At 38.7% G+C, this 24,980-nt stretch overlaps 1 protein-coding gene and 1 non-coding gene across 2 annotated transcripts in view; one reads left to right on the top strand and one right to left on the bottom strand.

The window, feature by feature from the left end:
- The window catches only part of LOC126354836 (probable ATP-dependent RNA helicase DDX60), a 268,338-nt gene that overhangs the window by 7,732 nt on the left and 235,626 nt on the right, over positions 1-24,980 (bottom strand). The gene's annotated exons all lie outside the window — the stretch shown is intronic.
- On the top strand, positions 15,936-16,042 carry LOC126286398 (U6 spliceosomal RNA). Its single transcript, XR_007551692.1, has one exon. It is a non-coding gene; the product is annotated as a U6 spliceosomal RNA (small nuclear RNA).

Raw genomic sequence — 24,980 nt, forward strand, 5'->3', positions numbered from 1 at the left:
CATCTTGCTCATAAGATGGTAGAGTTTTGTCAGGACTGGCTCTCCCAAGGGCATCAGTAGTTCTAATAGAATGTTATCTACTCCTGGGGCCTTGTTTTCACTCAGGTCTTTCAGCACTCTGTCAAACTCTTCACGCAGTATCGTATCTCCCATTTCATCTTCATCTACATCCTCTTCTATTTCCATAATTTTGTCTTCAAGTACATCACCTTTCTATACTCCTTCCACCTTTCTACTTTCCCTTCTTTGTTTAAAACTGCGTTTCTGTCTGAGCTCTTGATATTCATACAAGTGTTTCTCTTTTCTCTAAAGGTCTCTTTAATTTTCCTGTAGGCAGTATCTATCTTACCCCTAGTGAGATACGCCTCTACACTCTTACATTTGACCTCTAGCCATCCCTGCTTAGCAGTTTTGCACTTCCTGTCAATCTCATTTTTGAGACGTTTGTATTCCTTTTTGTCTGCTTCATTTACTGTATTTTTATATTTTCTCCTTTCATCAATTAAATTCAATATTTCTTCTGTTACCCAACGATTTCAACCAGCCCTCATCTTTTTACCTACTTGATCTTCTGCTGCCTTCACTACTTCATGTTTCTTTCCCCCATTCCTGTCAATTGTTCCCTTATGCTTTCCCTGAAACTCTCGACAACCTCTGGTTTAGTCAGTTTATCCAGGTCCCATCTCCTTAAATACCCACCTTTTTGCAGTTTCTTCAGTTTTACTCTACAATTCATAACCAATAGACTGTAGTCAGAGTACACATCAGCCCCTGGAAATGTCTTACAATTTAAAACGTGGTTCCTAAATCTCTGTCTTACCATTATGTAATCTATCTGATACCTTTTAGTATTCCAGGGTTCTTCCATGTATACAACCTTCTTTCATTATTCTTGAACCAAGTGTTAGCTATGATTAATTTATGCTCTGTACAAAATTCTAACAGACGGATTCCTCTTTCATTTCTTACTCCCAATCCATATTCACCTACTTTGTTTCCTTCTCTCCCTTTTCCTACACTCGAATTCCAGTCGCCCATAACTGTTAAATTTTCGTGTCCCTCCACTATCTGAATAATTTCTTTTATCTCTTCATACATTTCATCAATTTCTTTATCATCTGCAGAGCTAGTTGGCATATAAACTTGTACTACTGTTGTAGGCGTGGGCTTCATGTCTATCTTGGCCACAATAATGCTTTCACTATGCTGTTTGTAGTAGCTTATCCGCACTCCTATTTTTTTATTCATTATTAAACCTACTCTTGCATTACTCCTATTTGATTTTGTATTTATAACCCTGTATTTGCCTGACCAAAAGCCTTGTTCCTCCTGCCACAGAACTTCACTAATTTCCACTCTTTCTCCTGATAACAACATTCTCTTGAGTGGTCCCCTGCCGGAGATCTGAATGGGGGACTATTTTACCTCTGGAATATTTTACCCAACAGGATGCCATCATCATTTAACCATACAGTAAACATGCTCTTGGGAAAAATTATGGCTGTAATTTCCCCTTGCTTTCAGCCGTTCGCAGTACCAGCACAGCAAGGCCGTTTTGGTTAGTGTTACAAAGCCAGATCAGTCAATCACATAGACTGTTGTCCCTGCAACTACTGAAAAGACTGCTGCCTCTCTTCAGGAACCATACATTGGTCTGGCCTCTCAACAGATATCCCTCCATTGTGGTTGCACCTATGTTACGGCTATCTGTGTCGCTGAGGCATGCAAGCCTCCCCACCAACGGCAAGGTCCGTGGTTCATGGGGGGAAGTATAACTTCATATCTTCTGGAAATAAATTCTCTCTCTCTCTCTCTCTCTCTCTCTCTCTCTCTCTCTCTCTCTTCCTCTCTTTACAATTTGTGTTAATTATTTCAGGGTAAGACTTGCAACTGAACTCTTATACCTGCAGATTTCACTAACTGCTCTGGAAGCCTTAATAATAACAGTGTTAATTGAAGTGTAATGGATAAGATCCACACCTGACATGCTGAAAGTTGCAAGTTTGAATCCTATTCACTGCTTGAATTTTTTTTTTTATTTTATAACTTTAGAAACTGTCACCAAACTAAAGTCAACCAGACCACAGCTACAGAAACTATTCATGAGCTCAGTGAAATAGTGAGTTCAGAAACTGAGGGCCAGGACTGAACTTAACAAAACTAAAACCACAGAAAAAAAAAGAGTGTGACGTAGCCTTATGAAGTAAAACAATGGTTCTTTGCCATTTTCTTTCATTGAAATGGATAAAAAGGTAACTGGTACAAAGAAAAAACCAAATTAACACAAAAGTGTAAGCAATGTATTGTCAAAATGTTTTACATCAGGCAAATATGATGCTGAATGAAAACAAAAGGGTGAAGTGGAATTCAGAGAACACAGCCTTAGCATTGACTTTAAGAACTCTAATGCCAAAATCCTATTCCTATTTGTGAAAGGGAAGAACTCCTTTGTCATGTAGGGCAACACTCCAAAAATGGACAAGGAAATTTAAATGCAGACTGGATAGGCAACTATACAGGAACTTTTTAAACATAAAAAGGTTTACTAATGATAACTACCACATTATTGAACTACACTTACATGCAACTGGATGAGCAAGGCAAAATGGCAGCATGCCTATTTCCATGATGAACAGCTCTGGCCTTGAAGTATTTTCTTATCAAAGACATTGAAAGTAATTTTACTGAACTCTTTGGCAATATATTGAACTCTAAAGAGTTCCAAGACATGGATGTTCAACATCATCTCTGTGTAGTGGATTTGGAATGAATCTCACAATCCAGGAGGATACTTTAAAGCGTTCCTAGACATTTTTTCAGCAATTCTAATTAGAGACAGAGACAGATTTATGTTTTTTCCCCCCCGAAAGAGGTTATATTACATCAATAAAATCTCTCTTCTCTGGAAACCCCGTCAGTTTCTGCAGAATTAAACACAGTGTATTCTCAATGTGACATTGAATGAAATTTTGCATCCCTATGTTTAATTGTCAGTGAGCTCTGAATAAATGTTGTTGATGAATCGCAGAAAGCCCAGAAGCCAAGTATGTTGAAGAAAATTTATTTACAGATGTGGTAACAGTGTGTGACGACTCTGTAATCTTGGATGTTTTTCCAAATGTGGTGAAATACACTGCAGGCTACATTGTACGTAAATGTCAAAACATTGATAAATAGTTAGGTTTTCCAGCAGCAAGAAATGATGTAGGAAAACATAATGCAGACTGAATATCAATCCTGTCTCATGGTTGTCTTTACTGATTTTCTTGTAAATGGAGTGAGCAAACAGAAAAATGTCAAAGTCTCTGAGCTTTCTTTTGAAACAAAAGCTTCCTGAGACATATGACAATTATAGCCCTTCATGTAAGGACATTACTAAAAATTATGTATCTGAATCAAGAAGCAAAGCTGGTAACTGTGAAGAAATGTGCCACATGGAGGAAACAGCTATGGATTGTGTCTTTATGCGGTAAACGGTAATTGAAATGTGGAACAGGTTACATTAATATCTGCTTCTTTATCATGCAAGTGAGCTATTTGTATCTTAAATATAATTTATTTAGTCCCAATGTGTAATACATCTGTCATGCAAGGCTTAGCCACAGGCTGGGGGATGTTTCCAGAAACATCCCCCACGTTGTGGCTAAGGCTTGTCTCCGCAGTATCCTTTCTTTCGGGAGTGCTAGTTCTGCAAGGTTCGCAGGAGAGCTTCTGTAAAGTTTGGAAGGTAGGAGACGAGATACTGGCAGAAGTAAGGCTGTGAAGACCGGGCGTGAGTCATGCTTCAGTATCTCAGATTGTAGAGCACTTGCCTGCACAAGGCAAAGGTCTCAAGTTCGAGTCTCAGACGGGCCTATGGGGTATCGTCTCAGTTGTGCGACTGGATTCATGATTTCCTGTCAGGAAGGTCGCAGTTCGTAGTAATAGACGGCAAATCATCGAGTAAAACTGAAGTGATATCAGGTGTTCCCCAGGAAAGCATCTTGGAACCTCTGCTGTTCCTTATCTATATAAATGACCTGGGTGACAATCTGAGCAGTTCTCTTAGGTTGTTTGCAGATGATGCTGTAATTTACCATCTAGTAAGATCATCCGAAGACCAGTATCAGTTGCAAAGCAGTTTAGAAAAGATTGCTGTATGGTGTGGCAGGTGGCAGTTGATGCTAAATAACGAAAAGCGTGAGGTGATCCACATGAGTTCCAAAAGAAATCCATTGGAATTCGATTACTCGATAAATAGCACAATTCTCAAGGCTGTCAATTCAACTAAGTACTTGGGTGTAAAAATTACGAACAACTTCAGTTGAAAAGACCACATAGATAATATCGTGGGGGAAGGTGAGCCAAAGCTTGCGTTTCATTGGCAGGACACTTAGAAGATGCAACAAGTCCACTAAAGAGACAGCTTACACTACACTCGTTCCTCCTCTGATATAATACTGCTGTGCGGTATGGGATCCTTACCAGGTGGGATTGATGGAGCACATCGAAAGGGTGCAAAACAGGGCAGCTCATTTTGTATTATCACGTAATAGGGGAGAGAGTGTGGCAGATATGACACGTGAGTTGGGATGGAAGTCATTACAGCAAAGACGTTTTTCGTCGCGGTGAGCTCTATTTACGAAATTTCAGTCACCAACTTTCTCTTCTGAATGTGAAAACATTTTGTTGACCCCAACCTACATAGGTAGGAATGATCATCAAAATAAAATAAGAGAAATCAGAGCTCAAACAGAAAGGTTTAGGTATTTGTTTTTCCCGCGCGATGTTCGGGAGTGGATTGGTAGAGAGATAGTATGATTGTGGTTCGAAGAACCCTCTGCCAAGCATTAAAATGTGAATTGCAGAGTAGTCATGTAGATGTAGATTATTTGTAATTGGGAGAACAAGAACACTTAAGAAAATTTGCACTCTTTATAGCCTATTAGTTAATAACTTGCCATTTTGCGTCATAAAATTAAATACAGGATACATAAAATCAATAAAGACAAGAGACAAGCAAGAAAGTACACATTTCTTCAATCCTTAGCTCCTAGCATTTTTTCTCTCTAATCTTGTCACAGCTTGACATGGTGTGGTTGCCTTTCCGTGAAACAATCTGTTATCTCATCAAAGTTCGTCAAACGTTTTGCTATATATAAAATCGAAATGTTGTTATCTAATACTTAAAAGGCTGTTAATACAAACAATGCCAAAGCCTAGAGGGTTTCTCGATCTGATTACTTCTATTTTGTCACTGTCTGCTAGATAAAATAAAATAGGCCTTTCTAATATTGCAGCACTTTTGTAACACACACCAGATAAATGAGACTGTTTTGCCACAAATGGTCATAACATGACAGAATATAATTCACGAAGTACCAATGTCAAATGCCTATTAGGCCTACTACAAGCAAGAAGCTTTATGTCAGGAAACAGTTTCACATTTCATTCAAATGCACCAGTTTCTCAAGCATGAGATCAAAAATTAATATTATGAAATTTTTATATAAATTTGGAATCATCTTATTCTTCCTTTATTTGTATGATGTCCCCAGTTTTTCTCCTTCCTCGTTCTAACAAACAATCCTGTCATGACTAATTCTGGAATTATTCCTGCCTTTGCCAAAACCTATTCGCCGGTTAACGTCACTAACCCTGACGGAATCACCGGTTTAGTTATCCCTGATTATTCTCCCGTTGCGTGTTGTTATGTTCGTACAAACCTTTTTCCATGCTACTTCCAGAATGGAACTTAAGTGGCTGCTAGATGGGGGCTGTACAACTAGCCCTTACTAGTGTAGCGATCTGGCCAAAAATTTTCTGACAAAATTTCATTTTCCTGGATACACCGAGAAGATAATACGTAATCTTTCTTATCTGTTAGTTGTTTATTTCCACTCTGGTAGTCTGAATCTATGGATTTCACTAGTAATTATAACAATGCTGATCATTCACAAACCCAAGCAACAACATAATCAGACAGTGATTGGCATTCACCCGTTCGGCTTTACTCTGCTCATCTCATATAGCCCCGTCCCCTTTCCTCTGTGAAAGTTTATTTCTAAATGCGGCGAAGATTTTCCTGACAGAGCCATCACGTGCACTATGCACGCATTCAAAAATCAATTTATGATTCATTCAGAAATCAACTTAAAATGTGTTCAAATACCTACAGGGATGAATTTAAAAATCATATGAATAATCTATAGACCAACATGTGCTGGATGCTAGGTGCTTTGTGAAACAAGTTTTTTTTCCCTCAAGAATATGAATTTGGTGCCCCCTTTTCCCGATAGCATCTATGTGCTTGCTGTGACTGCTTGCACAGTCCTGTATGTCTAGCTACCTTTGCACAGATAACAGTCACATTCCTGTAGCCAGAAGCGGGAGAATCTACTACTCAAATGCTACTCAACTGCACATGCACAAGAGCCCGCTCGTAACTGCTGAAACGAATCCAATTTGTTGTTATGAAGCTTTGCATAGTCTTCTTAAAGCCTTTGGCACATTTTGCTGTTGGCAGACACTTGCATGGGCACTGTTTGTCGCTGTTGTATATGGCGCATTTCCTTTGGAACTTAAGTTATTTCCATTTTTTTCTCTCATTTATGTTTTTTGTTGAAGTATTATTCTGCAGTGTATCCTTTGGTAGAGTATCTGTTCTTACCAGCCAAAATTACAAAAATTTAACTGAAAACTAAAACAATGAAAAATTCTCAGAATTCTAAAAAATTCCTGGGTTTTTCCCGGTTTTCTCGCGGATGAAAAAATTCCAGGATCTTTCCCAAATCTCCCGGGTCATGTACACACATCCTGGGTCATATACACACAGTGCTAGCCTCCAGCCAATGATATGGGATGACACAAAATGTTGTGGCGAGTTTGTTACTTGTTCTCAGATGGCAGTCGCAGATGTGAACAGGTTACAACTTGCTTGGTGCACAGTATGGCTATCCTCCCTTGTGGTGGTCAGATGTGCTCAACAGAAAGCCTGACGAGTATGCGTGCCCTCACATCCCATACAGTCCAACAATGGGCCACTGTCATATCTGAATGCCCCACAAATTATGGTATTCCCCAATTCGAACAGCCAGCCAAATGGTCCCTACCAGGTCTGCTAACTGCACAAAATATGAATGACACTAACGTACTCTGGTGGCTGTTTTATCTGTGAAAAGTGAATTGCAACTCTAATCATTACTATACCCACTGATGATGTGTGCATGTACAAAGTTGCATTTATGTCCAACCATTCTAGGAGCTTCACCTTTTTTTCTTTCAGGTAGTATAAATCCTCTGCAAAAGTGAGAGGTTACTATTAATATTGTCTGTCAAGTCTTTCATATCATTAATACTAATCATGAACAATATGGTTCCCAACACACTTCCCTGAGGCACACCTCAAGTTGCTCCTACACCTGTCATGACTCACCATGCAAGACAATATAATGCAGCCTTTTCTCACAATTCCATGTAAAGAAAAGTTAATAGCAACTCACGAACCTGTAAGAAGAGCCTTGCATGATGCCTACAATAATTTTTACAGTCAGATCCTGGCTAAAGGTTAATCAGAAAATTATAAGAAGTTATGGGCATATGTAAAATCAGTGAACTGATCTAAACCTTCTACTCACTTTCCCAGGGATCTGATGGTATTAAAACTTGAAGACAGCACACAGAAAGTAGAAATTTTAAATTCCACATTTAAAAGTTTATCTGCAAAAGAGGATATTACTGTAGTAATGTCTGATCACACACAGAATCACAAATGAATGATATCAATATCAGAACACCTGATATGGAAAAACGTAAAGTGAATGAGGCATGTTGCACCACCTGGCGCGCTGCATTTCTGGATTGATTTGCTGACAGGCCACTGCAATCTGCCTCCATACGTTGGCCAGATTCTGTGGTCTTCGTGCAAATGACTGTTGGCTTGACAAAACCCCCAGAACACTCTGTTAAGCATTAGGCTGGGGCTATTATGAGGCCAAGGGATAGATACACCATGGTACTGGCAGTACCAGTGATCACTGGTTATCTGGTTTCAGTTTTCCTACACTATGAGAACCCAATGCTGCAGAGTGCCATTCTGTTGATAGATAATGGTATCCAGTATCCCATCTTGCTATAACTGAGGGACCATATACTGACGGATCATTTCAAGGTCACTGACAGCACAAATAGTCTTATCCACAAAAAAGAATGGACCAATAATGTTGTACCAACATCTGAAAACTCGCTGTTCTCCAAAGAAGTGTACTAAAATCTATAATGTTTTCAATATACAGGGTATCCCAGAAATGTTGCAACAAATGTCTGGAAAAGGTGCAGCACATCATAACAATTGAGAATTGCACAGAAACCAATGGTTACAAACATCATGATATGACACTAGGTGGTACTGTACACGAGAGTATCAGAGGGGAATGTGAGGAGTTCCTTACTCAAGCACTAACCAGAATATGAGAAGCATGGAGCAGTACATGAATGGTGAGCTTGCAGGTATGCATTTAACATATGGAATAGTTGAGAGCAACGGACGAGGCACTGCACACATTTATCAGAACATTTACCAGACAGATATCAACCATAACACAGTTTGCATGTCTGCATTGAAATCTGTGCGAGTACAGGTCATTAAGAAGTGGCAGGACTAATGAGGGCAGGCCATGATTGGCACATTGTATCATTAGGGAAGAAAATTTGTTGAATACTGTGGAGACTAATCCAAGCACCATTCCCTCCGACACAAGAATGTTTTTTAGCGGTGTCCAGCAAATGATGAGTCCTTATACACCTTTCAGCTCCATACAGTGCAGTTACTGCACCCTGATAACCAAAACATGTGTGTGCATTTTGCACAGTAGTTTCTGTGTCAATGTGGCTGAGATGTGCATTTTCCAGCTTATCGGTTGTTCACTAATGAGGCCACATTCACTAGGGATGACAGATTCAGCCACCACAATGAGTACTTGTGGACATCAGAAAACCACCCTTCATGTGTGACACCATGCAGCAGAACATCGTTCCACAGTTAAAGTGTGGGCAGGTTTGGTTACTAACTGTTTAGTTGGGCTGTAATTAATACCATCTTGATTGATCACCACGAATTATCAGACATTTCTGAAACAGTTTCTTCCCGTCTAGGTTGAAGATGTCCCGGCAAATGTGAGGCACAGCATGTAGTTCCAATATGATGGGGCATCTGCTCATTTTGGACTGGCTGTTCCTTGGCATTTGAACAAGTGATTCCCACGTCAATGGATTGGGTGTGGTGGGCTGTTTCCCTGGCCCCCACACTCACTGGTTTTATCAAGCCTTGATTTCTTTCTGTAGGGAGCCATGAAATCTCTTACATACCACAATCTTGTGGAGTCTGAACTGTCTTACACCGTATATACTCATTATTCCCAATAAATGTTCCAAATGAATCACTCTCATTTCCTTTCAGAGCTTTGACCTCTGCTACTACTTACTACCCTGATGTTGGCGGCCATGGGTTGCTACACAATTCTCAACTGGCAATGATGTACCCCGCCCCACCTACAAATCCTGGGACATCCTGTATATAACTATCAGCAGCATTTTAAGTTGTTTGGTGATGATGAAGTTGTATATATGAAAGTACTGTCACTGGGCGACTGTAAGGGATTGCAAAAAAGACCTGGACAAAGTTTGCACTTGTTGGAATGAACGGTAGCTGTCTTTAACTGTAAGATGACGTGCACAGCAAAGAAAGAGAGTGGTATAATACCTGATTACAATATTGGTGATGAACACCCTGCGCATATAACCTGTACGTTTGTAGTGGTAATACTAAGAAGCCATATGAAATGGGACAATCATACAAAATTAGTATCAGGAAAGGAGAAAGGGTGATTTAGCTTTGCTGGAAGAGTTCTGGGAAAGTGCAGTGTATTTGTAAAGCAAATCATGTACAAGACACTAGTGTGGCCATTTCTTGAATACTGTTCCAGTGTTTGGAGTCCTTATGAAGTATACATGACAACAGATATAAAACGAAATCAGAGGCATTGTGGTAGGATTGTAACTGGTCAGTAGCAATGTTCAGAGAACTTAAATAGGAAAGGAAGATAACTCTGTTCTTATGGTACCATGCTGGGTGAATTTAGAGGACGTATATATGGAGATATCTGTACAACCATTATTCTGCCACTGATATATGTCTCACAAAGGAATTGTGGAAAAATGAGTTGTGTAGCTGTAATGTAGGTCAAGGAATCCTCAATCTAGTCACAAATTTTGTTTGCTACTCCATACTATTATAGTTTTATTAATAAGCATTGGTGTGGTACTGTATCAGATGCTTTTTAGTAATCAAGACACATCGTACAACATCCATTTGACTGTAGATCTGTAGCTTTCAGGATGTCATCTGAGAAAAGCAAAAGTTGTCTTTTGCAAGACCAATGTTTACAGAATCTATGGTTGTAGGCATGGACAGGGTCCTTTTGTTTGAGATACCTCAGTGCGTTTCAGCTGTGAATATGTTCTTTGATTCTATAACATGTGGATCCTTTTCTGCTACTTTCTCATGACCTGTGCTTTCTTACAACTACTGCACACAGTTTTTGTTCAGAGGATCTATGGTGTATAATGCTTAAATGAAAGGCTAACTTATCCACAAATACTGTATAGGATCCCATAAATATTCCATCAGACCCTGGCACCCTGTTAAATTTTAGCAATTTTAGATGTTATTTGGCACTGCTGACAATAATATATGCATCATTTGTCTTTGCAGTGGTATGAAAATTAGGCTGGGGTAGTAATTCTGTATCTTTTGGAACAGTTGAAAACAGAAGTGAGCACTTCTGATTTTGATTTGTTAGCCTCAATTTCAGTTCCAGTGTCATTCACGATTGTATGGATACTAATTTCGGTGCCACAGACTTCATGCACTGCCTTTTCTAACAGCTGAATGTGCTTCATTTAGTATATATCCATCTATAGCATTATGTTGCCTTTTAGACCTATTATAATTATTGTTTCCTTGGAGTTGCTTTACAAGAGATATTGTTTCCTTGGAGTTGCTTTACAAGAGATATTGTTTCCTTGGGGTTGCTTTAGAAGAGAATAACATGTATAGTCCTTCCCACCATGAACTGTTCTCATAAGTGTATATATATTCAATGCCTTGTGTGCTTTTACATTTTAGTCACAGTTCTTCTATATGCTCTTGCCCAAAGCTAATTGTATAATGTTCTTCATTGCAAAATGATGCTACTCCCTCTTTACCAAGTTTTCTGAACACATAAATTTTTTGACTTGTTTTAGGCACCTTTTGTACTTGGGCAATCTTTGTCTCATAGTTACTAACACCAGTTTAAACATGCGCATCCTCAAAAAGTTTGGAACTATTTGTTGCCATTAGATCCAGTATATTTCCCTAATGAATGGGCTTCATAAAAATTTGTTCTAGGTAGTTTTCAGAGAAGGGTTTAGTATTATTCACCAGATGTCTTATCATACTCATCACTTAAAAAGACTGCAATTATCCCAATCATTTGTTAGATAATTGAAATTCTGTGAGCAAGCCAGTACGTCTCAACCTTCTCCGCCAGTTGCTGGAATGATCCAAACATGACCTCAAACCCCAGACAACAGGCACCATTTGTTGCAACATGCATCACAATCTGCAGTTTGTTGCACTGTTCCTGGAATGGCTGCCTGAATAACCTCTTCAACATACTGAATGAGGCCTTTAGGCATACATTACAAGTGCACAAGATGATGCTTCCCATACCTTGCTGCCATTTCACTAAAAGGTACCTCTATTTACCATACTTTAGAACTGCTGATAATTAATAGGAGCCTATCCTCTTGAATTTGTCTTCTCTTGACATGGGACACACAAGATTTTTCAACAGGAAAAGTGTGTCTCACTGTAACAGTTTCAGTTTCAGCAGAAGACAGCACTTCAAACTTGTTGGTTACAGAGATGAGCGTAATATCTTCTGGTCCCTATATCCCCTGTACAGAGCGTCAAGAGCAGCCACCGACACATCACCCGCAGTCAAGTGGACAAGAGGTGATAGATCCTGCACTTACTGTAGAGGAGATAGTGTCTACAGGAGAAGATAGTAGCTTCAGTACCTCTGGCATGCATCTCTTGGTAGTACTCCGAGCACACCCATTCGAAGCAGCTTCTAACTGTATGACACCAGGCGGGGGGTTTTCCAGCCATGTGAAAACAAAATCTAGCTTGTCCCATGCCCAGAAACAGCTTTCACAGTGTGGTTACATTATGTCTGGTGCAATGTTTTATAGAACAGTAAATAAAGTTTTCTGATTGTCTTTTAATTTCTGTGTTTGTTATGCTATGAGCATTACAAGTTCCCTTTAAGAACTGGGCATTAAAAAAAATTTCTGTAATGACAGCAGAAATACACATGATGAAATCTGAGTTTTGCATGTGGTTCTTGGAACTTTTGTCTTTTTGAATTATGTTTTATTTATCTCATAACGTACATTTGCAATCCATTTGGTTTGCATACAGGAGACATGTCAAAAATTTATAGCACAGTTACAATGATTTTTTCCACTAATAAATAATAGCACTAAAATAAATAATAACAATAGAAGGATATTTCTTTGAATATGTAACACATTGTATCCAGCTCAAATTTTGTTTGTCCTGCATGAATTCGTCCACTGAGTAATAACATTTCAATGTCAATGCCTCATACAGCTTTGTTTTAAGTGGACCTCAATTCATCTGCATTAACTTCTTCGCTTTTAATTTATTACACATTTTCATTCCCATGTATTTGGCTTGCTGGGCACAAAGTCTGAGGTGGTGAATGGGGGGCATATAATTTTCTTTGTTTCTAGTATCATGTGAATGGACAAAATGTTTTCCCTCAAATAATTCATGTCTGATGTACAAAAATATAATAACCTCATATATGTATAGGGATGGCAGAATTAATATTTTAAGTTTTCTAAATAATTTATTTTAAGTTTTCTAAATAATGGATAACATGATACGTTATGATTTGCAGTGCACATATTTCGAATGACTTTTTTCTGTATTTGTAGCATCTGCACTATGTTTGTTGAGTTACTCCAAAAAACAATACCAAACCTAATAGAGAATTCAAAGTAGTTTGTATACACTACTTTTTGTGTCCATGTCAGTTGCAGTTAATAATATTTGCATTGAAAATCCAAAGCTGCTCACTTTGTTTGCTAGATACTCAGTGTGAGCCTGTCAGCTCAAATTTTTACCTACATTTATACCTAAGAATTTGACTGAGTCATTTCTTCTATATCTTGGTTGTTGTGAACAATCTTAATCTGCTCACATTTTGACTATTTGGTTTTGAATTGCATCATGTGAGTCTTAGATATGTTTAGATTCAACCTATTTAGCTGAAACCAAGTTTCTAAGGTACTGAAGGGACTGATAACAGATTGAGGTAAGATCACTAAAAATCTAACGTAAGAAATTAAAAAATAATGTTGAGTTACCAACACTTAGAAACATTATTATAGCCACATAGATGTACAGTACTCTGAAATATGGGGTGAGCACATTGTTTTGGTAAATATACTACAACCAAAACTGTATAAAGCATAAAAATAGCAATGGCAAAATCGAGCAAGGCAGCACAGCGGTCAGCACATTGGATTCACATTTGGGAGGACTATGGTTCACAAGTATGTCTGGCCATCCTGACTCAGGTTTTTTGTGATTTCTCTGAACTGCTTCAGGCAAATGCCAGGATGGTTCCTTTGAAAGGGCATAGCCGACTTCCTTCGCCATCCTTCTCTAATCCAATGGGACACGTGACCTCACTGCTCACTGTTTGCCCCCCCCCCCCCCCCCCCCCCCCAAAAAAAAAAAAAAAAAAAAAAAAAAAAAAAAAAAAAAAAAATAAATAAAAATAAAAAAAAAATAAAAAAATCAGCCAACCAATGGAAAAATGCTCCTGTCCAAACACAAAAAGGTGAACATGCTCCTGTGTAAAAGGCTGAGTGAAAAGTGGGATAGCAACTGCTTCATTCTGTCTTCCTCAGCACCTTTAAAAATTTTCCCAAAAATTTTGTCGTGTGACCATATTAGCTCACTTTTTAATGTACAGTTCATCTCTCACGCCCACAAACTCCCCTAACTGTAACTCGCACAAGCCCACCAGTCCATTTCTATGTCGCTCATACCCATCCTCTCTCAGTTTCCCATTCTCACTGACTCATTCAGCCTTATTCATTGTGTTTTTCTAACTGTCACTGTCACTGCCTCCTGTCTTACAGCCACAGTCTCCTTCTTTCTGAGTTACTGCTACTGTCTCTATCTCTCTCTTTATCAATGTCATTGTCACAGACTTCCTCATTCTTACTGGCTCTCCCCCCCCTCCCAATTTCTCCTTCTGTTTACTCCTCTCCCACTAGTACTGTCTCCTTCACTCTTTTGCTAGCACTGTTCTGCACTGTCAGCTATGTTCCACTGTCACTGTGACTCTCTCTTTCTCCCACACTTCCATTGCCTCTTTCGCGTTCTTTCTACAACACAATCATTGTCTACTACCTTCCAGTATTTATCATATTTCTGTTTTTTTCCCACTGCCACTCTCTTCTTCTCCCTCAGCTTACGGCGAGAATATGTTCACATTGCAAAATTTTTGGGAAAATTTTTAAAGGCATTGAGGAAGGTAGAATGGGGCAGCTGATATACCTTTTTCAGCCAATGACTTTTCAACAGGAGCAAATTCACTTTCTTGTACTCCAATAGGAACATTTTTCCACTGGCTCCCTTCTTTTTCCTGCCACAGCAGGGCATGTCACTTAAGAACTTTATGGGTCAGTAAAATTTTGGTAGTTTACTTACGCGAAACTGAAATAACGCAAAGATAATTTTGCAGCTCAGACCAGATTATACATACAAAAATATTTTTTTACATGCTTTTGTACTACAACAGAACACTTCTTACAATAACAGAAACATTTTACTGCATACTTCTCCATGCTATGTTACTTTATAAACAACATTTTTGACTCACACCAGAATTTTATGTGCGTATTTTATGTGTACAAGTAGGATAACTTTGAACCTCTGTCTCAGAATGGATAAAGATATTAAGAATATTTTCAGAGTTGTTTGAAATGGGTATCTTAGAAATATATCGAAACATTATTCCCATTTTCTATGCATAGCCATCTTGGAATCTGCAGCTTGGTTTTGTTACCCAAAAACCATGATTTTGGGTGTTTTTTGATAATGAATAAAGATTTTTGAAAACAGGAAGATGGCACTTCTAGATAAATGCCTAAATAATATAACACAAAAATTTGGGCAATTTTCTGTGGTTATTTATTATGCAGATTTTACCCCACATCAGATTTTACACGTGTATTTTACGTGTAACCCTAAGTTAACTTTGAACCTCTGTATCTCAGAAACCTACAAAGATATCAATAAAATTTTCAAGGTTGTTTGAGATTGAAATTTTCAAGGTTGTTAGAGATCGGGATCTTAGGAATATACCTAGAAAATTCCAGGCATTTGCTGTGCATAGCTTTTGGAAACTGCAACTCAATTTGGTACGAAAACACAGTAAAAAAAAAGAATAACACTTTTCTGAGTTTTCTAAGGAGTGGCCATGAGCTTATGATGCCTCCCAAAAGCCCCTTAAAACTTACAATTGACCACATCAAATACAAAAAGGACCACACAGTTTTCTCCATTTACCTAAGCAGGAGGAAGCATGTAATATTCACACTTTGACCCCCTGTATTGTAGTATAGTGATACTAAGCTGATCCTTTTTGTTGGATATACAAATAGTTCAAAGTCCAAGGACTTTCCCAAACAACTGACTGTGCCTTCTTGTCACCAACAGAACCTGAGGTATGAGCACTGGAAGAACCCCATTTTTGTGTGCGGCATTTTATATCATATTAGGCAGTATGCACCCACGGTCTAAGGGTGTACTCGCTTCGGCGGTACATGTACTAAAATTGGAACAATACAGAGAAGATTAGCATGGCCCCTGCGCAAAGATGACACGAAAAATTGTGAAGCATTCCACATTTTTGTAACTTTATTTTTAACGCCAGCATGGTAGCTCAGCGTGTTCGGTCAGAGGGTTAGCAGGCCTCTGTAATAAAAAAACTGAGTTCACCTGTCAAAGACGAACTTACACAGATGTCTTACAACGTCCGCCCCAAGCGCATACAATGAACGGGGAAAAAAAAAGAGGGGGGGGGGGGGGGTAGCATCTTTGATTAGTAGTCAAAACATCATCGGTCCTGAGTTAAAAACCCACCACTGCTTAAATTTTGATTAATAACCAGCACTGGTGGTTGAAGAAGTCTGGCATAAGAAGTCACCCTCCATCTGCCAACAGCCTTGTCAAAGAGAGTGGAGGAGTGAACACAGCAGCTTCAGGCCATTCTGTTGTCCTTGGCGTGGGAAACTGCCCCTAAACATGGAAGAATCAGCAATGATCATTGGCATGAGGGCGCAGAAGACAATGGAAACCACTGCATTAAAGACACGTAACTTGTGTCCACAGGACATGTGGTCTGTAAGTGTTGAGATGTCCTCTCCATTGGCAATAATTTACGGAATAGTCCCCCATTTGGATCTCTGACTGTCAAGGGGGAGGTGACCATGAGAAAAAGATTAAAAAGCCAATGAAAGGGTAACGTTCTTTGAGTTGGGGCATGGAATATCAGAAGCTTGAATGTAGTGGGGAAGCTACAAAATTTGAAAAGGGAAATGCAAAGGCTCAATCTAGACATAGTAAGTGTCAGTGAAGTAAAATGGAAAGAAGACAAGGATTTCTGGTCAGGTGAGTACAGGGTGATATCAACAGCAGCAGAAAATGGTATAATGGATGTAGGATTCATTATGAATAGGAAGGTAGGGCAGTGAGTGTGTTAATGTGAACAGTTCAGTGATAGGATTGTTGTTATCAGAACCAACTGCAAACCAACACTGACAATGATAGTTCAGGTATACATGCTGACATTGCAAGCTGAAGATGAGGAGATATAGAAAGAATATGAAGGGTATTGAAAGGGTAATATAGTATGTAAAGAGAGATGAAAATCTAATAGTAATGGGGTACTGGAATGCAGTTTTAGGGGATGCAGTAAAAGAAAATGTTACAGGGGAATATGGGCTTAGGACAAGGAATGAGAGAGGAGAAGGACTAATTGAGTTCTGTAATATATTTCAACAAGTAATACCAAATACTTTGTTCAAGAATCACAAGAGCAGGAGGTATACTTGGAAAAGCGCAGGTGATAGATGAATGTTTCAGTTAGATTACATCATGGTCAGACAGAGATTCTGAAATCTGATACTGGATTGAAAGGTGTACCCAGGATCAGATATAGACTCAGGTCACAATTCAGTAGTGATGAAGAGTAGTCTGATGTTTAATAGATTAGTCAGGAAGAATGAATACACAAAGAAGTGGGATATGGAAGTACTAAGGAGTAACGAGATATACTTGAAGTTTTCTAAGGCTGTAGCTACAGCAATAAGGAATAGTTCAGTAGGCAGTACAGCTGAAGAGAAATAGACATCGCTAAGAAGGGCCATCAGAGAAGTTCGAAAGAAAAATATAGGTACCAACAAGGAAACTGCAAAGAAACCATGGGTAACAAAAGAAATACTTCAGTTGACCAGTGACAGAAGGAAGTACAAGAATGTGCAGGGAAATTCAGGAATACAGAAATAAAAAATGCTGAGGAATGAAATACATAGGAAGTGCAGGGAAGTTAAGATGAAATGGCTGCATAAAAAATGTGAGGAAATCAAAAAAGAAATGATTGTTGGAAGGACTGACTCAGAATATAGGAAAGTTTCAACAATGTTCAGCAAAATTAAAAGCAAAGGAAGTAACATTAAGAGTGCAATGGCAATTCCACTGTTAAATGCAGAGGAGAGAGCAGCTAGGTGTAAGGAGTACATTGAAGGCCTTTGTGAGGTGGAAGATTTGTCTGACATGATAGAAGAAGAAACAGGAGTCGATTTAGAAGAGGATTAGATTCAGAATTTAAGAGAGCTTTGGAGGGCTTAAGATCAAATAAGGCAAAAGGGATAGATAATATTTCATCAGAATTTCTAACATCAATGGGGAAAGTGGCAAGAAATTGACTATTCAAGTTGGCATGTAGGAGATCCAAGTCTGGCAACAGACGATCTGACTTTCGAAAAAATATCATTCACACGATTACACACCGGAGCTAACCAGTGCAAGAATTATCACACAATCAGCTTAACAGCTCATGTAGCCAAGCTGCTGACAATAATAACATATAGAAGAACGGAAAACAAAATTGAGAATGTGTTAGATGACGAAAAGTTTGGCTTTAGGAAAGTTAATGGCATGAGAGAGGCAATTCTGGTGTTGCGGTTGATTATGAAAGCAAAAATAAAGAACACTCAAGACACTTTCATAGGATCTGTCAACCTGAAAAGTGTTCGCCAATGTAAAATGGTGCAAGATGTTTGAAATTCTGAGAAAAATAGAGTTAAGGTAGAGGAAGATATGGATAATATACAATACGTATAAGAGCCAAGAGGGAATAGTAAGAGTGGATGACCAACAACAACATGCTTGGATTAAAACGAGTGATTAAAACGAGTGCAAGACAGGGATGTAGTCTTTCACCACTACTGTTCAATCTGTACATCAAAGAAGCTATGACGGATATAAAAGAAAAATTCAGGAATGGAATTAAAATTCAAAATGAAAGGATACCAATGATATGATTCGCTGATGACATTGCTATCCTGAGTGAAAGTGAAGAAGAATGATGTTCTGAATGGAATGAACAGTCTAATCTGTACAGAATATTGATTGAGAGTGAATCGAAGGAAGATGAAAGTAATGAGAAGTAGCAGAAATGGGAACAGCGAGAAATTAACATCAGGATTGATGGTCATGAAGCAGATGAAGTTAAAAAATTCTACTACCTAGGCAGCAAAATAACCAATGATGGACGAAGCGAGGAGGACTTCAAAAGCAGACTTGCACTGGCAGAAAGGGCATTCCTGGCCAAGAGAAGTCTACTTACTAGTATCAAACATAGGCCTTAACTTGTGGAAGAAATTTCTGAGGATGTATGTTGGGAGCACAGCATTATATGGCAGTAAAACGTGGACTGTGGGAAAACCAGAACAGAAGAGAATCTAAGCATTTGAGATGTGGTGCTACAGATGAATGTTGAAAATTAGGTGGACTGATAAGGTAAGGAATGAGGAGGTTCTGTGCAGAATTGGATAGGAAAGGAATATGTGGAAAACACAGACAAGGAGAAGGGACAGGATGATAGGACTTCTGTTAAGACACCAAGGGATGACTTTAATGGTACTAGAGAGAGCTGTATAGGGAAAAACTGTTGAGGAAGACAGAGACTAGTAATACTGAGTCTGTATTCTCCGTTAACACTTTCTTCTATTCCTTTCCCTGCTATAATACCCCAATTACCTATGGTTATTAGATTTGTACTTCCCTTTAGATATTCTGTTACCCATTACTTACTATAACATACTCTTGTTATCTTTTTGTCTTCTGCTTGTGACATGGCATATATACCAGATCCACTGCTGTTGGTTTCCTGTCACTTCTGACAAGGATAGTCCTATCATTGAAATGCTCACAGTAATTCAGTCTTTGGCCTATCCTTCTACTTTCAACAAACATGCACCATTTTCTGCTGCTATTGATATTATCCTGTGTTCATGAGTGTTAATATCTTTATCTTCTTCCCAAGTCACATCACTAACTCCTACTATATCTAGATTGAACCTTGGAATTTCTCTTTTAAGGTTTTCTCCTCCCTACCACATTCAGACTTCTAATATTCCCTGCTCCAATTCACAGATTATTATTATATACCTGGTTTTATCTCCTTTTTTCCCACATGGTCAGTTCCCCTAGACAAACACCTCCCAGAACTAGATGGGTCTTTAATGCAATGCTTTCCATTGCCTTCTGCATTTTCATTCCACTGACTGCTGATTCTTCCACCCTCTGGGACATTTCCACTCCAAGGGCCCTGAACCTCCTTTGGTCCCATTGACTGGGTCTTGGCAGAATGATTGGGAAGAAATAAGTTTTCCATGTAGTGTTTGTCCATGGTAAGCTTCTTCCCAAATTTTCTCTGAATAATGTGACTGGGTGAGCATTTACAGTTCTGTGGAATTGTACAATTCCCTCCTTAGTTAAACCTGATTAGTGGTGATGCTTCATTGCTTTTAACCAACCACCATTGTCAGATAAACCACTTATTACGGGCACACATCTATTTTATGAAAACCAATTGGATTCAGAAATAAATTATCAGTTGCTTGTGTGTTATGTCCTTCTGATGTTGCTGGGAATGGTACTATTGTGAACAAACCAAAGATGGACATAGTTACCTCTATACAATTTTGATCAGTAGTATCAATGGTGAAATCAATATTGAAATCTCCAAATAAATGACTTCCCAATTATTTGTTATTAGTACTGTCTTTAATTGCTTAATCAAGCTTACAAACTTCCTGTGGGTTCCTGTACACTTTTAGGGCCACAGTTTTACATGTTTTCAGGTATACTGCAGATATATGTAGCACCAAAAGAACTGTTCAATGCAGCACTCCCTTAAGACTATGGCCTGGGACTTTGATCCACGCCAAAAGAGTAGTTGGCAGCCCTGGCACAATTTGCACACTCTTGAATATTGATCTCGTGAAGATAAGTACTTAATTTTGTGATAACTGTCAATTAAGTTAATATTACACCGTAAGGAATTTAATTACAGTCTATTTCGTATTACCTGTTGAAGGTTTCACTAGTTTCAAAGTATTTCTTGAATAAAAACAAAAACATAACCTAAGAGCTGGTTTTTGCATACTTTATATGTAGCTTTTCTTACAAATTTAAGACATTTGCATAATTATTAAGTGAAGAATTTAGCTTTTTTCCATTACACATATATTTAGTAGTGCCATATCTATTCACTTAATTAAAGATTTTAATTTCTATCTTGTTATTTCCTTTCAAAATACATAAACTACATACTGCACATATGCGATCTCAGGACTAATTTTTTGGGTATACAAATCATGATTTTCAACAGTTAGTTTAAGTGCATTATATTATTATATTAATAGTATATATGTATATTAGTGTTCCACATAACTTTGGTGACTATTGTGATCTGTAGTTAACAGAATATTACTTCTATTTCATAGATAAATTTTGTGAAAATATTGTAAACAACCAGCGAGGCATGCTGTTGAAATATCGTGTGAGAACAACGTGAATATCCAGCTGGATTCCAGAATATCCAAGATATTAACAGATCGCCGGGAAAGCATGAAGAATTACTTAAGAGTGAGAAGTGTTTGGCTGCTATAGGAAAGTTAGTTCTGGGACTCTGTGCAGCTGTTGTTACAGATGGTTACATTGAAAGGGGAGGGGGGGGGGGGGTATGTAGTGACATGGGAATTGGGGAAGTAACTGGGTCTCTTCCATGGGATTGCATAGTATGTTCAAGGGATAGCAAGATAGCTGAACTGGAAGGGAAGATTAGAGCCCTGAATGTTGAACTGGATAGTGCTACAGAGGAACTGAAGATGTTATGGGGGAAGAAGGGTGAAGGCAGGCGAAGTGGTAGTAAGCAACAGAGGCCACAGAAATAGAACAGTATTTGACAGTTTCATCAATGGCACAAACAACAGATTTGCCTTGCTACCTCAGTCAACAAAGGAAGAAGCTCAAGTAGATGTAAGTGTAATCAGCACTCAACAGACTTTCACTACGAAACCAGCTTATTCAAAAAAAGTAGAAAGTAGGAGGAAAGTTATGTTGTTAGATAGTAGCCATGGAAGAGGTGTGGGCCAGATATTGCAGGAAAAATTAGGTGACAGCTACCAGGTCACTAGTATTTTCTAGCCCAGTGCATGTCTTAGCCAAGTGATAGAGGATGTAGGAGCATTTTGCAAGGGTTTTACAAAGCAGGATCATGTTGTGGTAGTGAGTGCAGTGGAAAACAGTACTTATAGGGACCAGGGCTACAATGTCAAGTGCGACCTGGTAAAAATAGTGTCTGTGGTGAACCATACAAATTTTGGCTTGATTCCTGCTTTCATGCATTATTATTAGCCCCAATTGAACAGCTCTGTCAGGAGGGTCAATATGGAGCTAGATCAGCTGCTTTGGGTGGTTGCTTTGTAAGGCATAGGTTTGGTTCCTGTTGATAGTATTGGTTGGTGGGACTTCACAAGACATGGCCTGCATTTCAATAGGAAAGGGAAGGGTAAATTGGCTGGGATGATAGCAAAATATTTAAGGGAAGGCACTGGTACTCATGGGAGTACCTCTTTTTTAGGCTAAGATCAGTGTCCAACCACCCAGCATTGATTGAAATTAAGCTTGATGAGAAGCTCAGACAGACAAGTACTAGAGGATTAAAATATCATAATATTCTCATAACAGAATAATGAAAAATAAAGTTAGTATGTCACAAGATACTCATCAGAATATGGGGCATTAAAAAACAAAGTAGATTAGCTTTTTGTTTGTTTAGGAGATTTAGAAGTTGAGGTTGGAACAGATGTACTACGGCTGTCTGAAAATCAAATAGTTACAAGTATGACAATGGTAAATGTAGTTGGATAAATGTTTCCAGCACTTGTAAGTAGGGAAACAATGGAGAAAGGAGGAGTTGCCTTATAAGTTAACATCTGTTATAGTGTGAAAAATTTGGAAAATAAAAAAAATTGTGTAGAGCAACATATAGAAGCATGTGCTTGTGAGCTTACACTAAATAATGGTACTTTGATAATTGTAGCCATTTTTAGGTCCCCATTGGGAAATTTTCTGCTATTTTTGAAAAACTGGGTTTCTTTGTTGTGCTATCTGTCAGACAGAGGGAAGCAAATTTTTGTTTGTGGGGATTTCAATGTAGATTTTCTGAAAGAGTCCAATAGAAAGCTTGACCTTGTAATATTACTTGGTTCCCTCAATTTGACATCAGTTATTGATTTTCCTACTCGGGTGATAGATGAAAGCAGCACACTGATAATGTGTTTATAGAGCAATATAAATTTCCTCAAACAAAAACTTTTCCTGTTACGAATGGTCTGTCTGATCATGATGCATAGCTAGTTACAAAATTAAAACAATTTGGAATATTGTTTCTATCAAACTCAATGAAAAGTTTGTTAACAAGAAGTCAGAAATAAAAAACATTTTTAATAATCATTTTTAAGTGTTGTAGAGAAAACAGGATCCAGCTTTTCATTATGAAATGCAAGGCAGTATCAGGCAATACCTATGCAAATTTGATAAAATTGAAATTCAACCCGTCTGTATCCGGGCACCCCCAAAAACATATGTCTTCCATATTAGGTGCATTGTGATACCACCTACTGCCAGGTACTACACATCAGGGACCTCAGTAGTCATTAGACATCGTGAGAGAGAAGAATGGGGCACTTGGTGGAACTAAAGGGCTTCGAACATGGTCAGGTGGTTGGGTGTCATTTGTGTCATATGTCTGTATGCGAGATTTCCACACTTCTAAACACCCCTAGGTCACTGTTTCCAATGTGACAGTGAAGTGGAAACATGAAGGGACACGTACAGCACAAAACTGTAGAGACCAACCTTATTTGTTGAATGACAGAGACCTCTGACAGTTGAAGAGGGTTGTAATGTGTAATAGGCAGACATCTATCCAGACCATAACACAGGAATTCTAAACTGCATCAGGATCCACAGTTAGGTGGGAGGTGAGAAAACTTGGATGGCCTCATAAGCCACACATTACGCCGGTAAATGTCAAACAACGCCTCACTTGGTGTGAGGAGCATAAACATTGGACAATTGAACAGTGGAAAAACATTGTGTGGAGTAACGAATAATGATACATAATGTGGTGATCCAACTGCAGGATGTGGGTACGGCAAACATCTGCCAGCGGGTGTAGTGCCAACAGTAAAATTCGGAGACAATGGTGTTATGATGTGGTTGTGTTTTTTGTGGAGGGGGCTTGCTGCACATACAACCAAGAAATTCACGCAGCAATAAAAGGTAAATTTGCCAGTCTTCCACTTTTTCTCCTTTTTTTGCATATTTTTTCTGTTTCATTTCAATATTATTTTATGCTCAATCATAAAAAGTTCCATGTTGAAAAAATCTGCTATCAATGTTCATAAGGTGCTGACACATTGAATTTTGGAACTTGATTGAAGATCAAGCAGTGTTTGGTAATATTTCACTATCAACAAATGTAATACCACTCCTATAACTATTTATGGCATAGACCTAACTATCGGCGTAGGTTACCTGCCTTTAAATCACGTGTGCTGTTAATTAATGTTTCTAACTATACACGTATCTGAAGCCACAAGGTGTGTAAATTGCCATTAAGATAATTTAGGGCAATATGTAACAAAAGTGACAGGAATAACACCCAACATAAAGGAAAAGCAACCTCTCACCAATAGTAGACTGATATGGGGCACACAGAAACGTGCATCAGAAAACTATGTACACTCACTTTTGAGCTTTTGTTCTTTCTCTAGTGGAAGCACATACATTCACACACACAGAAACCACAAAGACACATGCCCATTGACCACGGTGATTCTGACTGTTGATTATTGACAGCAGTTGCCTGGGCAGTTGGGGATTGGGAGAGAGGGACGGACACATGAAGGAAGGAGAGGGTAGTGGGATAATGTGATGCAGGTCTTTCCGCAGATGACTCACCAGCTGCACAAGGAGTTCAGAGGGTACAGCATATAAAGGGAAGGGAGAGGGAGAGAGCTTGCTAAGGAAAGGGAGGGGTGGAAAGGAGAGGAATATGGAGATGCGGAGGGAAACAGGGAGAGAGTAAAAAAAGACATAGGCATAGAAAAGGCGGTGAGAGAGGGAGAGAAAGAGATGGAGGAGGAGGGAGTGGGGGAGAGAAAGAAAGAGAGATATTACAGATAGAGAGAGAGAGAGAGAGAGAGAGAAT

This window comes from Schistocerca gregaria, chromosome 1 (assembly GCF_023897955.1).
Source record: "Schistocerca gregaria isolate iqSchGreg1 chromosome 1, iqSchGreg1.2, whole genome shotgun sequence".
Taxonomy (NCBI): domain Eukaryota; kingdom Metazoa; phylum Arthropoda; class Insecta; order Orthoptera; family Acrididae; genus Schistocerca; species Schistocerca gregaria.